Source organism: Theropithecus gelada, chromosome 10 (assembly GCF_003255815.1).
Source record: "Theropithecus gelada isolate Dixy chromosome 10, Tgel_1.0, whole genome shotgun sequence".
Taxonomy (NCBI): domain Eukaryota; kingdom Metazoa; phylum Chordata; class Mammalia; order Primates; family Cercopithecidae; genus Theropithecus; species Theropithecus gelada.
Window position 1 is genome coordinate 38281350 of NC_037678.1, and position 14820 is coordinate 38296169.

At 45.0% G+C, this 14820-nt stretch overlaps 1 protein-coding gene and 2 pseudogenes across 2 annotated transcripts in view; 2 read left to right on the forward strand and 1 right to left on the reverse strand.

The window, feature by feature from the left end:
- LOC112633323 (putative ankyrin repeat domain-containing protein 20A5) overlaps nt 1-14820 on the forward strand; it is a 276236-nt gene that overhangs the window by 220057 nt on the left and 41359 nt on the right. The gene's annotated exons all lie outside the window — the stretch shown is intronic.
- LOC112633322 overlaps nt 1-14820 on the reverse strand; it is a 243062-nt pseudogene that overhangs the window by 60025 nt on the left and 168217 nt on the right.
- Nucleotides 9264-11612, forward strand: LOC112633132 (annotated as a pseudogene). Its single transcript, XR_003121493.1, has one exon. The product of XR_003121493.1 is annotated as an ARF GTPase-activating protein GIT1 pseudogene (transcript).

The window sequence follows — 14820 nt, forward strand, 5'->3', positions numbered from 1 at the left end:
TACTAGGGATGTTCATTGCTATTGGGTGTTACTGCTTTTAGGCACTTTCAGTGAAATATATCTTTTTAGAAAGGAAAAAAAATCAAGAGTTCATACTGATATTTTCATTTCAGACTTAATAGTATATATTTATGCTTAACTTTAGTTCTCTACCTACTCATATGTCTTTTTCAAAGTTAAACATTTGTTTTTTAATACAGTGATTGAATCATTTCTTTATCACCTAATATGCTTACAATATTACTATCAACAATGCCAGTATTACTAACAATGAAATTACTAATGGTGTTTATTTTGGTAGTTCTTTTTCTTAGAGTATATTCCACTAGGGATGAAGAATCAGAATACTGTGTTTTGAAGTAGAAGCTGAATATTCTTTATTTGAAATGCTTGGGACTAGCAGTGTTTAGGATTTTGAAATTTTTGGATTTTGGAATATTTGCACTTTAAACCTTTATGATCAAATGGTCCATAGCATGAAAGTGGGTACAAAAAATTGCAACTCTGAAAGCATATGACATTGATTCACAACAAAGGACACAATCTTAATTGGAAAAGCTATAAAATGTCTAGGAGAGAAAAATGCCATATCACAAGGGCAATATGAGCCAAATCACATAAAAGTTACTAAGACACAGCAAGCTAAAAATTCTGCCTTTCAATCTACGTTACATTGAGAATTTAATGCTAGCTAGGGAAATTGAAAGCAATGGTAGATACAGTTAAATCTATAATTCATATACAAGCCATATACTAGCCATATACAAGAAAAACATAAAAGAATTTATGCCTGGATATTCATATATTGTTCAGCAAAGAAAATAAAGAATGCATTGATTTCTTTCAGAAAAGGTAGTTTTATAAGGAGGTTGCTACAAGAGCTGTGGTGTTTATCTCTGGAGGTTTTGTGTCAAATTCAGGATCAAGGAGCATGAGAGAAAGGTATGGAGGAAGGGAAAAGCAGAAGGTAGAGCCTCAGGCTTCTGGAAATCCAGTTGGTGATCCCAAAGGAGTGAATACATTACTTTGGCAGTAACTAATACTTTGGCAGTCTGTTTGCCAACTTTCTACACTTAGCAATTTCCTCTGTAGCCCAATTCTTGGAATTCTGAAGCCTGCTTTTATACTCTCTACCTTTAGAAAGCTCTCTCCTCACCAAAGAGTAATAAATGACTTTCATTGAGTATCCATCCAACTTATTTTAAACATACATTTAGATTCTGTGTTAGTTATCTGTTGCTACCTAACAAATTACCCCAAAACTTAAAATAATATTAAACATTTATAATGTCCCAGTTTGTGTGAGTCAGGAATTTCGGAGTGGCATAGAGTGGGTCTAAGGGTCTCGCATGAGGTTGTAGTCAAGATGTTGACTGGGAACACAATCAACTAAGTTTGACTGGAGCTGGAAGATCTGTTTCTAAGGTGGCTCTCTCACATAGCTATAGGCAGGAGCCATGTTCATTGCCACATGGACCCCTCCATAGAGCTAGTTGACTGTCCTCAGAATATGACACCCGGGTTCCCCCAGGGTTAATGAATCAAGTTCGAGAACAAGGAGGAAGCTACAATACTTTCTAACCTAGCCTTAGAAGTTACACACTGTCATTTCAGTCATATACTATTTGTTAAAAGTAAGCCACTTAAACTCCAGCCTGCACTCTTGAAGAGGGAAACCAGGATCTATCTTTGGAGATAGGAATGTTAAATGTGTAAACATATTTTAAAGCCACCATGGGTTATTAACTGGAACAAGAAGAGAAATTTCAGTAAGTGGCTAGCATCACAATCTTCACTTATTTAGCTTAAACAGTAAGCCCCTTAAGGAAACACACTTCTCCTTAAAGCTTGCCCATGGATTTTCACCTTTGATCATATTGTTGAATCAAGTGCTTTCCTCCCTCTAGAATCAGCTGACTTTCTTACGTAAGAAGTTAGTAGGATAGAGAATACAGTTTTTACAAGTACAGGTTGAATATCCCTAATCCAAAAATCAGAAATCCAAAACTTTTTGAGTGTTGACATGACATCATGAGTGAAAACTTTCATACTTGAGCTCATGTGATGATTGCAGTCAAAACACTGGCACACGACAAAACAGTTTATCCAGTCACCCCAAGGGAAAAAGACCCTCTTAACTCCCTTCAGCTGCAACTCAGCTTTTCTGGACATGCCCAGATTCCCTCATGCAAGCACATTCACAAAGGTTAATAAAATAGCACATATTCAGACCAGACACACCAAGAGCAGATTGCCCACAATGCCCCACATGGGGCCAAGACCTATGCGCATTACTCACTGTAGGGTTTTTTTGCTTATTCTGTCTGCTCTGTGGTATAAATGTATTATTGAAAGTGTCCACAAGGCCTGCCTTATACCCATAGGGTAGTGCAAATATTCCAAAATCCAAAATTCTAAACACTGCTAGTCCCAAGCATTTCAAATAAAGAATATTTAACTTGTACTACAAAAGACAGTGATTCTTCATTCCTAATGGAATATACTCTTAAGAAAAAGAACTACCAAAATAAATATTAGTCATTTCATTGTTAATAGTAATACTGGAATTGTTAACAGTGATATTGTAAGTATATTAGATAATAAAGAAATAAGTGATTCAGTTACTGTATTAAGAAACAAGTGTTCAGCTCTAAAAAAGACATACAAGTAGGTAGAAAACCAAAGTTAAGCATAAATCTATAGAATGAAGTCTGAAATGAAAATATCAGTATGAACTCAAGATATTTTTCCATTTCTAAAAGGATCTACTTCACTGAAAATAAATACCATAACATCCAATGGCAATGAGCATACCTAGCACCTGGGCTGTGGTCTCTTAAGTAGATTTTTCATTAAAACATAACACAAGAACAGTATGGGAGAAACCACCCCCATGATTCAGTTATCTCCCACCAGGTCCCTCCCACAACACATGGGAATTATGGGAGTACAATTCAAGATGAGATTTGGGTGGGGACACAGAGTCAAACCATGTAATTCCAGCCCAACCTCTCCCAAATCTCACATCCTTCACATTTCAAGACCAATCATGCCTTCCCAATAGTCCCCCAGAATCTTAATCCATTTCAGCATTAACTCAAAAGTCCACAACTCAAAGTCTCATCTTAGACAAGGCAAGTCCCTTCCAACTATAAGCCTGTAAAGTTAAAAGCAAATTAATTACCTCATAGATACAATGGGGGTGCAGGCATTGGGTAAATACAGCCATTTCAAATGGGAGAAATTGGCCAAAACAAAGGGGCTACAGGCCCCATGCAAGTCCAAAATCCAGCAGGGCAGTCAAATCTTAAAGCTCCAAAATTATCTCCTTTGACTCCAGTTCTCATATCCAGGTCACGCTGATGCAAGAGATGGGTTCCCATGGTCTTGGGCAGCTCTGCCCCTGTGGCTTTGCAGAGTACAACCTCTGTCCTGGCTTCCTTCATGGGCCAGCGTTGAGTATCTGTGACTTTTCTAGGTGCATGGTGCTGTCAGTGGATCTACCATTCTAGGGTCTGGAGGACGGTGGCCCTCTTCTCACAGGTCCACTAGGCAGTACCCCAGTAGGGACTCTCTGTGGGGGCTCCAACCCCACATTTCCCTTCCTCATTGCCCTAGCAGAGGTTCTCCATGAGGGCCCTGGCCTTGCAGCAAACTTTTGCCTGAGCATCCAGGCATTTCCATACATCTTCTGAAATCTAGGTGGAGGTTCCCAAATCCCAATTCTTGACTTCCGTGCACTCGTAGGCTCAACACCACGTGAAAGCTGCCAAAGCTAGGGGCTTGAGCCCTCTGAAGACACAGCCCAAGCTCTATATAGATAGGCCCCTTTCAGCCATGGCTGAAGCAGGTGGGATGCAGGGCACCAAGTCCCTAGGCTGCACACAGCATTGGGACCCCAGGCCTGGCCCATGAAACCAGTATTTCCTCCAAGGGCTTGGGCCTGTTTTAGGAGGGGCTGCCTTGAAGACCTCTGACATGCCCTGGAGACATTTTCCCTATTGTCTTGGGGATTTACATTCAGGTGTTCAAAACTTATGCAAATTTCTGCAGGTGACTTTAATTTCTCCTCAGTAAATGGGATTTTCTTTTCTATCATGTTGTCAGGCTGCAAATTTTCCAAACTTTTATGCTCTGCTTCCCTTTTTAAAACTGAATGCCTTTAACAGCACTGAAGTCACCTCTTGAATGCTTTGATGCTTAGAAATTCCTTCCACCAGATACCCTAAATCATCTCTCTGAAGTTTGAAGTTCACAAATCTCTAGGGCAGGGGCAAAGTGCTGCCAGTCTCTTTGCTAAAACAAGAGTCACCTTTGCTCTGGTTCTCAACAAGGTCCTCATCTCCATCTGAGACCACTTCAGCCTGGATTTCATTGTCCATATCATTATCAGCATTTTGGTCAAAGCCATTTAACAAGTCTCTAGGGAGTTCCAAACTGTCCCACATTTTCCCGTCTTTTCTGAGCGCCCTCCAAACTGTTCCAACCTCTGCCTGTTAGCCAGTTCCAAAGTCGCTTCCACATTTTCAGGTATCTTTTTAGCATCACCCCACTCTACTGGTACCAATTTGCTGTATTAGTTTGTTTTTATGCTGCTGATAAAGACATACCCAAGACTGGGCAATTTACAGAAGAAAGAGGTTTCATGGACTTGTTGATCCCATGTGGCCAGGGAGGCTTCACAATCATGGCATAAGGTGAAAGGCACTTCTTACATGGTAGCAGCAAGAGAGAGAGAATGAGAGCCAAGAGAAATGGGTTTCCCCTTATTAAACCATCGTTCTCATGAGACTTATTCACTACCATGAGAACAATATGGGAGAAACTGCCCCCCATGATTCAGTGATCTCCTACTGGGTCCCTCCCACAACAGGTAGGAATCATAGGAGTACAATTCAAGATGGGATTTGAGTGGGGACACAGAGCCAAACCAGGTCACAGCTCCGGCTCTCTTTTGCCGTTTGCATGGCATATATTTTTCCAGCTTTTTACCTTCACCTTGTTTGCTATCTTTGAATCGAATGTAGGTCTCAGATAGTATATTTTTTAAAACTTGCATATCTTACCACCTCTGCCTTGTGATTAGGTTGCTTAATCCATTCATATTTAATGTTACTGATATGATTGGATTTACACCTGCCATTATCTTGTTTTTCAGTCTATCTCGTCTTTTTGTGTTTTTCCCCCCATACTGCTTTGTTTTATATTAAGTGAATATTTTCTGGTGTAACAATCTAATTCCTTTAATGATTTTTTTACTATGTTTTTGAGTTATGTTCTTAGTTATCAGAACTGACTTCAGAAAGTGAGATAAAGAAAGATAGTTTCCATATAGTAAATTTCCTTTTCCCTATTTTTATTCTATTACTGTTATACATATTATGTTTGTATATTTTATAAAAACAACAATATATTGTTACAAATATCACTTTGTATGATCTTATGTCTCCTAAAGAGGCTGAGATGAGGAGAGCAAGTGTTTATTTATAGTTTATTTTATTGAGTTTCCTATTTCACATTTCTGGTTTTGTGCATGTTTTCCTACAGATTCAAGTTACCAACTGGTATTGTTTTACTCCAGTTCAGCTTTATTATGATCTGCCTCTTTTGTGGTATTATTGTCAAGTATATTACATGTATAAATGTTATATGCCTTATGATACAATATGCATAATGTTTTATGCCATTGCTTTTTAAATCAGTTAAGGGAATAAAGGAAAATAAATATACACTCATGTTATCTCCCATAATTATCTGTATCATTACTATTACTCGTATGCTTTTTCATGTGGATTTCAGTTATTGTCACTTGCTTTCAGCCTGGTGTATTTCCTTTAAAACAGATCTTCTACCAGTACATTCTATCAGCTTTTATCTGTGAATGTCTTTATTTTGCCTTCATCTTTGAAAGATAGTTTTGCTAGATACAAGATTCTTGCTTGACAGTTTTTTTTTTTCCTTTCAGCATTTTGACTGTCTCACCCCATTGTCTGTGGACCTCGTTGTTTCTAATAAGTGAGATGCTAATTTTATTGCAGTTCTCATCTAAATGATAAATTCTTTCTCCTTTGCTGCTTTCATGATTTTATCTTTGACATTAAACATTTTGACTTTGATTATGTCTTGATATATATCCTTTTGTGTTTGGAGTATGTTGTACTTCTCAGATGTGTGCATTAATGCTTTGCATCAAATTTGGGGAGTTTTCAGCTACTGTGTCTTTGAATTATTTTTTTCTGTTTCTTTTTCTCTCTCCTTTCTTTCTAGAACTCCTGTAATGTGTATGTTGTTGTGCTTAATGGTGTCCCATATTTCTCTGATGTTCTCTTCATTTTTCTTCATTCTTTTAAAAATCTGTCCTTCTGATTGTGTAATCTTTATTAATCTGTCTCTAAATACACTGATTCTTTTTTATGCCAGCTTAAACCTTCTGTTGAGGCCTCGTCAATTTTTCTTTTCAGTTATTATACTTTTGAATTCTAGAATTTCCATTTTTATATACTTTCTGTTTATTAACATTCTCTATTTTATAATCACCATATTTTTTCTTAATTATTTAAACATGGATTTCATCAGCTCTTTTAACTATTTATAATGGCTATTATAGAGTGTTTTTCTGCAAATATAGGCCCTTTCAAAGCAGTTTCTATGGCTTTTTATCCTGCGTATGGGTCAAACTTTGGTGTTTCTTTTCATGTCTCTCTCTTTCTTTGTATGCACAGATAAGTTACAAGTAAATTAAGTAAGTTTATGGAAAAACATGGGCTATGCAAACAATAATCAAAAGAAAGAGTAGCTTTGGTAACTTGATATGGTTAGGCTTTGTGTCCTCACCCAAATCAAATCTCATTTTGATTTATAATCCCCTATAATCCCCACATGTCAAGGGAGAGACCAGGTGGAGGTAATTGGATCATGGGGGTAGTTTCATGATAATGAGTTCTTATTAGCTCCGATGGTTTTATAAGTGTTTTGTAGTTCCTCCTATGCTCATTCTCCTTACTCTGCCTTGTGAAGAAGGTGCCTTGCTTCTCCTTTGCTTTCTGCCATAATTGTAAGTTTCTTGAGGCCTCCCCAGCCAGCTGAACTGTGAGTCAATTAAACCTCTTTCCTTTATAAATTACCCAGTTTGGGGCAGTTCTTTATAGCAGTATGGAAACAGAGTATTACAGCAACATAAGACAAAGTAGAATATAAAGCAAGTCATATTGCCAGGGATAAAGAGACATATTTCACAATTATAAAGAGGACAGTTCACCAGAAACACATAACAATTTTAAAAATGTGTGCACAGAAAAACAAATTTCAAATACATGAATAAATAGAATTGAAATGAAAATAAACAAATTCACTATTATAATTGGAGGCTGCAGTTCTTTTAACAAATGTTTTGTGAAGTATACACCCTGGATATAGAAGCCTTGAACAAAATTATCAACCGTGTTACCTACTTGACATTTTTTGAAGACGCCAACAACAGCGGCAGAAAATCCATTCTTTTCAAGTGCTTACAGAACATTCACCAATATAGACCACATGTTGGACCATAAACAAGTTTTAATAGGTTTCAGATACATGAAATCATACGAAGTATGTTCTTTCACCAAAATGAAATGCAATGACTGACTAATCAATAACCAAAGATTTCTGGAAAATCCTAAGATATATAGAAATTAAACTGTATACATATGAATAACTCATGGGTCACAGAAGAAATCACAAGTGAAATTAGAAATTATTGAACTGAATATATCAAAATTTATGAGATTTTTATGAAACTAGTATTTATATGGAAATTTAAAACTTCAGTGCATATGTTAGAAAAATATATAAATTTGCTGACTTCAGGTTTGATCTTACAAAGCTTGAAAAACAAAAAATAAGCAAAATAAGTAAACAGAAATCAATGACACATAAAACAGACAATAGAAAAAATTAACAAATGCAAAAGTTATTCTTTGAAAAGACGAATAAAATTCATAAACCTTCAGCCAGATTTTAAACAAGACCAAAAGACGACACAGATTACCAATATCAAGAATTATGGAACATCGCTATAGATCATAGAGAAGATTACAAATATCAAGAATTATGGGATATCACTATAGATCATACAGAAATTAAAATGTTAAAAAGGGATTATTGTTACAACCTTATGTCAATAAATTTAACAAATGGACAAATTCCTTGACAGAACCTACCAAAGCTTACCCACACAGAAAAAAAAGCCCTTATAAACCTATATCTGTGAAAGAAAATGAGTTGGTGGTTTAAAAACCCCAAAGAAATTCCAGGTGCAGGTAGTTTCTCTGATAAATTTTACCAATAATTGAGGAAGAAACAAGTGAACCATACACAAACTCTTGCAGAAAAGTAAAAAGGATGCACTTCCCAAGTGATTTTATGAAGCTAATATTGTTTTTATACCAAAACCAGCCAAAGGCATTACGAAAACCCAAAACTACAGACCAATATCCCTTAAGGAAACAGATGCAAAAATCCTTAAAATATTAACATGTTGAATCCAGTAATATATACATACAAATATCACATGACCAAAAGGAGTTTTTCCCAGAACATATGACTAGTTTATTATTTCAAAATCAATACGGTTTACCAAATTGACATTAAAAATGAAAAACTGGGGGGAGGGTGCGCCTCCTCTCCCGGTGGACAGGGCCTGTGCTGCTTCCTGCAGGAGTGGCCATGGCAGCGCAGGGGGGCGGAGAGAGGAGAGGGAAGGGGCGGCACCTGGCCTAGGATGAGTGGAGGGAGGAGGGCCGGGCGGCGCCTGGCGGAGAGCGCCCAAGGGCTTGAGGGCAGATGGGCGTGGGGCAGTGCGGGCCGGAGGGCATCCTAGAGCCAGTGGGTACACTGGCGCCGGGCAGAGGGCGCCCGAAGGCGAGCGGGCAGGTGGACGCTGGGCAGCATGGGCGAGTGGGCAGACGGGCACTGGGCAGCACGGAAAGTGACCGAGAGCGAGCGAGCAGACTGGCATGGGGCGGAGGGCTCCCAAGGGTAAGCGGGAAGATAGGCAAGGCAGGTTCCAGGGTGGCGCAGGGCGGAAGGCGCCCGAGGGCAAGCGGCAGACGGGCACGGTGGTTTTCGGGCCAGCCCCCGGGCGACAGTTGGCCGGGCCCACAGAGTCTTGACCGGGGCCTTGCCGAATTCGGGCAGACAGCAGGGACCACCACTGCAGCCTGGGCTCGCCGCCCGCGTCCCCCACGCTGGCCCGGAGGGCTGCTGCCAGGTAGCTGCTGAGGATGTCTCAGAAGGGGCTGTGAGTGGAGGTGTGTGTGGACTGCAGCACCTCGGATCCTGGCTGGGCATCTATCAATAGGGGTGTATTGGTGCATGATGGGTGCTGCAGCGTGCACCGGAGCCTGTGATGCCACATCTCCATTGTCAAGCACCTTTGCCACAGTGCCTGGCCTCCCAGGCTACAGCAAATGGTGCACAGGCTTGCCAGCAGCCGGTCCACTCCATCTGGGAGCATTCCCTGTTGGACCCGCACAAGTGCAGAGCCGCCATCATAAAGCTACCCCCAAGACAAAGTCCATCCCATCAAGTCAGAGTTCATCACGGCCAAGTACAAGATGCTGGCGTTTGTCCACAAGCTTCCCTGCCAGGACGATGAGGGGGTTGCTACCAAAGACCTCAGCAAGCAACTGCACTCAAGCATGCGGACAGGCAACCTGGAGACATGTCTACCACTGCTATGCCTGGGTTCCCAGGCCAACTTCTTCCACCCACAGAAGGGCACCACACCTCTGTACGTGGCTGCCAAGGCAGGGCAGACACTGCAGGCTGAGCTGCTTGTAGTGTATCGGACTGACCCTGGCTCCCCTGATGTTAATGGCTGCACACCCATTGACTATGCCAGGCAGGCTGGGCACCATGAGCTGGCAGAAAGGCTGGTTGAGTGCCAATATGAGCTCACTGACCAGTTGGCCTTCTCCCTCTGTGGACACAAGCCGGTTCACAAGAATGGGCATTACATCATCCCAGAGATGGCTGACAGCCTGAACCTATCCAAATTGGCCAAAGCTGCTAAGAAGAAGCTGCAGGCGCACAGCAACCACCTTTTTGAGAAACTCGCCATGGATCTGTATGAGGAGGTGGATCGAAAAGAAAATGATGCAGTGTGGGTGGCTACCCAAAACCACAGCACTCTGGTGCCAGAGCACAGTGTCGTGCCCTTCCTGCCTGTTAACCTGGAATACTTAGCCATGCAGAATCACAGGTGACAGAAGCTGGCCTGCTTTAATGCCCAAGAGTTTGCCACCTTGATCACAGACATTCTCAGTGAGGCCAAGTGGAAACAGCAGGGCAAGAGCCTGAGCAGCCCCACAGACAACCTCCAGCTGTCCATGGGGAGCCAGAGTGACCTCGACGACCAGCATGACCACAACAGTGTGGCCTCTGATGAAGACACAGACCAGGAGCCCCTGTGCAGCACCAGTGCCACTGGGAGCAACCGCGCCCGGAGCATGGACTCCTGGGACTTGTCTGACTGGGCTGTGATGCAGGAGTATCTGGAGCTGAAGAAGGCCCTGGCTACCTCTGAGGCAAAGGTGCAGCAGCTCATGAAGGTCAACAGTAGCCTGAGCCATGAGCTCCGGAGGCTGCGGCGAGAGATCCACAAGCTGCCGGTGGAGAACCTGCAGCTCCAACAGCCTCCAGAGCCAGTGCCCACACCTCCACTTCCCAGTGAATGGGCGGAACACACGCCCATGGTACCAGGCGAGAGCACACACCACAGGGATCACCAGGCTTTCTCCCTGTATGAACCTGGCTCAGCCCAGAAACTCTTTGGGGCCCCACCTGGGGACGAGCTCACTATGCGGCTGCAGCCTTTCCACAGCACTGAGCTAGAGGAGGAAGCCATCTATTCAGTGCACATCTCTGCTGGCCTTTACCGGATCCGGAAGGGGGTGTCTGCCTCTTCTGTGCCCTTCACTCCCTCCTCCCCACTGCTGTCCTGCTCCCGGGAAAGAAGCTGCCACACGAGCAAGGTTTCCCGCCACAGCTGCGGAGCGGACAGTGACTACGAGAACACACAAAGTGGGAACCCGCTGCTGGGGCTGGGATGGAAGAGGATTTTAGAGCTGGGCAAAGAGGAAGATTTCCACTCGAAGTTGGAAAGCCTGGATGGAGACCTAGATCTTGGGCTTCCCAGCAGAGAAGATGTCATCTTGAAGACAGAGCAGGTCACTCAGAACATTCAGGAACTGTTGCCGGCAGCCCAGGAGTTTAAGCATGACAGCTTCATTCCCTGCTCAGAGAAGATCCATTTGGCTGTGACCGAGATGGCCTCCCTCTTCCCAAAGAGGCCAGCCCTGGTGCCAGTGTGGAGCTTACTGCGGCTGCTCAATGCCAGCACCTACTGACTGCAGAGTGAGTGTGGGAAGACAGTGCCCCCAGAGCCCAGAGCCCCAGTGGACTTCCAGCTGCTGACTAAGGAAGTGATCCAGTGCGCCTGCATCACCAAGGCTGCCAAGCAGCTGGTCACCATCACCACCTGAGAGAGAAGCAGTGACCTATCTCCTCACACCCTCACCTGCACCCTAGGACCTTACTGGCCACAGGAGCTGGGCCACTCCAGACATTAATCCCCACCTCAACAGAGCCACTGGCACAAGTGCCCTTAAATACTTGCTCAAGTATTTAATGTGGTTGCAGTTAGCATACTAGCAAAAGTTACTGTGAGTCTGAAGTTCTAAAGCTTTGAAAGATGCTCTGCCAAAGTGGTTCACTCAGGTGGCTCTGGGCAGGAGGCCACAGCTTTGGTCTATTGACCATTGGCAGCCTCAATCTTTTGTCATGCAGGTTTCTCCATAGGCTGCTCAAATATCTTCATGTCCTAATAGCTATCTTCTTTGACAGTAACTGCTGTGAAACAGAGAGCAAAGAGAAAGCCACAGTGGTGTTTATGACGTGGATGCCTAAGTTACACATCTTCACTTCTGCCTTATACTATTCACTAGAAGCAAGTATCTATGTTAAGCCCACACTCGAGGAGAGGGAAATTAAGTTTTACCTCTTGATATTTGAAGTATCAAGCCATGTGTGGCCATGTAAAATCCAACCCAGTTCACCCTCTAGCCACAAATTATTTATATTTATCCCATATGCAAAATACATTCACCCCCTCACAAAGGCCCCACAGATTTTATCCAATTATAGAATCATCTAGAACTTCAGGATATTGCCATCTAACTCAGTTCCATGTGTGGATGGAGCTCTTCAGCTTTGTTCTTTAAGGACGTGTTGATTGCACTTCCTCTTGATCTAAAGATTAGTGAATTCAAGATACATATTTGTTTTCCCTTCATATACCCGTCATGCAATGGTGGACAGACCTAGCATAACACACACAGATATCTCTTCAAAAAGAGAAAAACAGAAGGTACATAGTAGTCACACTCTATACACCATATATCATATACTCTATGCATATCTACAGAATACGCTGTATACACACATATAAGTGTGTGTGTATCACACATCGAAATAATAAACCTAAAAGCATACATTTTCTAGAAGAACGGATATAAAAAGTATTTGAAATTTTGATTAGGCAAAGTTTGTTGTTGTTTTTTTTCCCGTCATCGAATCAGAACATGAAATCCAGGAACCTGGCTGGCATAACCTCAGTATATAAAGCATGCTAAGGGGGAGTCCCGCCATTGCAGGCTCTTGTGCGTCAACCTTCCCAGCCCCTCTATTGGCACCTTAGAGAAGGTGAAAACAGAGTCCCCCTCCATATGCTGGGGGCTGGAGGCTGGATCCTGTGGCACCAGGACTTGCCTCTGCACGGTGTGTGGCGGCGATGGAGACAGGCAGCGGAAGCAAGAGCTGCTCCTTGCCTGGCTACAAGAAGGGAAGAAGGAGGCACCTACCACAGGCTGAAGGCTGGAGCCTATGGGACTGTGGCTGGCCTCGCTGGCTCGCCTCACTGCCCTTGGTGGCAGCAATGGACACTGCAGCCAGGCAGAGTGTAGAAAGGCGATGGGGTAGGTGCGCTATCCGGGGCTACACTGCCCACGGGCGTGGGCTGGTTGGGGTGTTACTCCCAGGGTCCCTACTTTAGATGTGCTATCCGGTGCTGCGCTGCCCGCAGCCTGGTGGGGGCGCGGGTTGGGGCCCTTATTGTGGTTACATTGCAGGCGGCGCTGGGATGGGGGTACTGGTTGGGCGCTGACTGGTCCGGCTTTACTGCCCACAGCGGGGTGGGGGTGCTATCGGGGCTGCACTGCTCGCGGCTGAGGGCTTGTTGGGGGTGCTATCTGGGACTGAAATGCCCGCGGCAGGGGATAGGTTAGGGGCAGTATCCGTTGGTACTGTGGGTGGGGGCGGGGAAAGGGGGGTTGCAGGGAGGTGCTTGGAGGGGATGGTTTTGGGCACTATTGGGGACCAGACTGCCCATGGTAGGGGGCAGGTTGGGTGTGCTATTGGAGGCTGCCCATGGCAAGGGATAGTTTGGGGGCGATACACTGCCGATGGCAGGCGGGGTGGTGGGGTGGGTTGTGGGCACCATTCCGGGCCTGTGCTGGGGTCAGTGGGGGATGAGTTAGGGGCTCTATCAGCTGTTGCACAGCCTGTGGCAGGGGTCGGGTTTGGTGCGCTATCAGGACCATATTCTTGGCAGCAGCATACGGGTTAGGGGTGCTGTGGGGGAATACACTGCCCAAGTCGGGGTGCAGGTTGGGTGTGCTATCCAGGGCATCATAGTCCATGGCTGAGGGATGGTTGGGGGTGCTATCCGCTCTCTGGGGCTGCATTACCCCTAATGGGGAACGGCTTGGAGGCCTTAAGGATTCGTGGCTGCACTATTCATGGTGGGGAGCAGGTTGTAGCGCTTTCCGGGTCGTCAGTCCTGGCAGCAGGGGGTTGGTTGTGGGTCCTATCCGTGATTGCATGGCCCACGGCAGGGGGCAGATCTGGGCAGTTAGCTGGTGCTGCAACGTCCCAGGCGGGGACAAGTTGGGAGCGCCATTGGGTTCTACACTGTGGCGGGCGAGGGGAGAGTGTTAGGGGCGCTATCCTGGAGCCAACAGCGGGCGGTGGGTTAAGAGCGCTATCAGCGGGTACCATGCCGATAGCGGCAGAGGTTGCAACAACAGCAGTGGCCTCTCAAAAAGGAGCCTTCTTCCTCTCCGGGGACTCCAGACTCTAGAGGGCGACCTCCTCCTGCTTCTGCTCCAGCACAGCCAGCACACAGCCAGCACACAGCAACAGGTGACACTCCATGCCCACCCCAACCCCCACTTCTACCGGAGTAGCGGCAACCCCAGAGACAGATGCCTGGGTGGCAGAGGCTAAAGTCTGGCAGTTGGCCAGGCGACCAAAGGGCAGGAACTGGCCGTTAACCCCATCCCAGTTTCCATGGAGAACTGAGCCACCATGGCCCCTGCGCTGTTGGCGCAGGCTGAAAAGGAACTGACTCTCAGTTGGGCAGGAGGTGCACCTGGCGACCCTGAGGTCATCAGGTACCAGCCCCGCCAATCCCCGTCGGTGCCCAAGCTGCAGCTGCCACCTGCACGTGGGCAGCAACTGCCTGGCCACCCCCAGCCCACGACCTCAGCATGCGGATCCTGGGGCCAGACGCCTGAGTGGCAAAGCCAGATGGCTGGCTCTGCAACCCATCAGTCACCCCCGTCGGCATCCAGGTAGAGTGCTCAGCATCTGTGTCAGGCTTCAGACCACGTGAAAAAGAAGCGGACCCTCAGGCCTGGTGGGCTGTGCTCCATGCCCGCAACCTTGACGCCATCCAGGGGAGTTCTGTGCCTTAGCTGTTGCAGAAAAGGGCAGAACTGC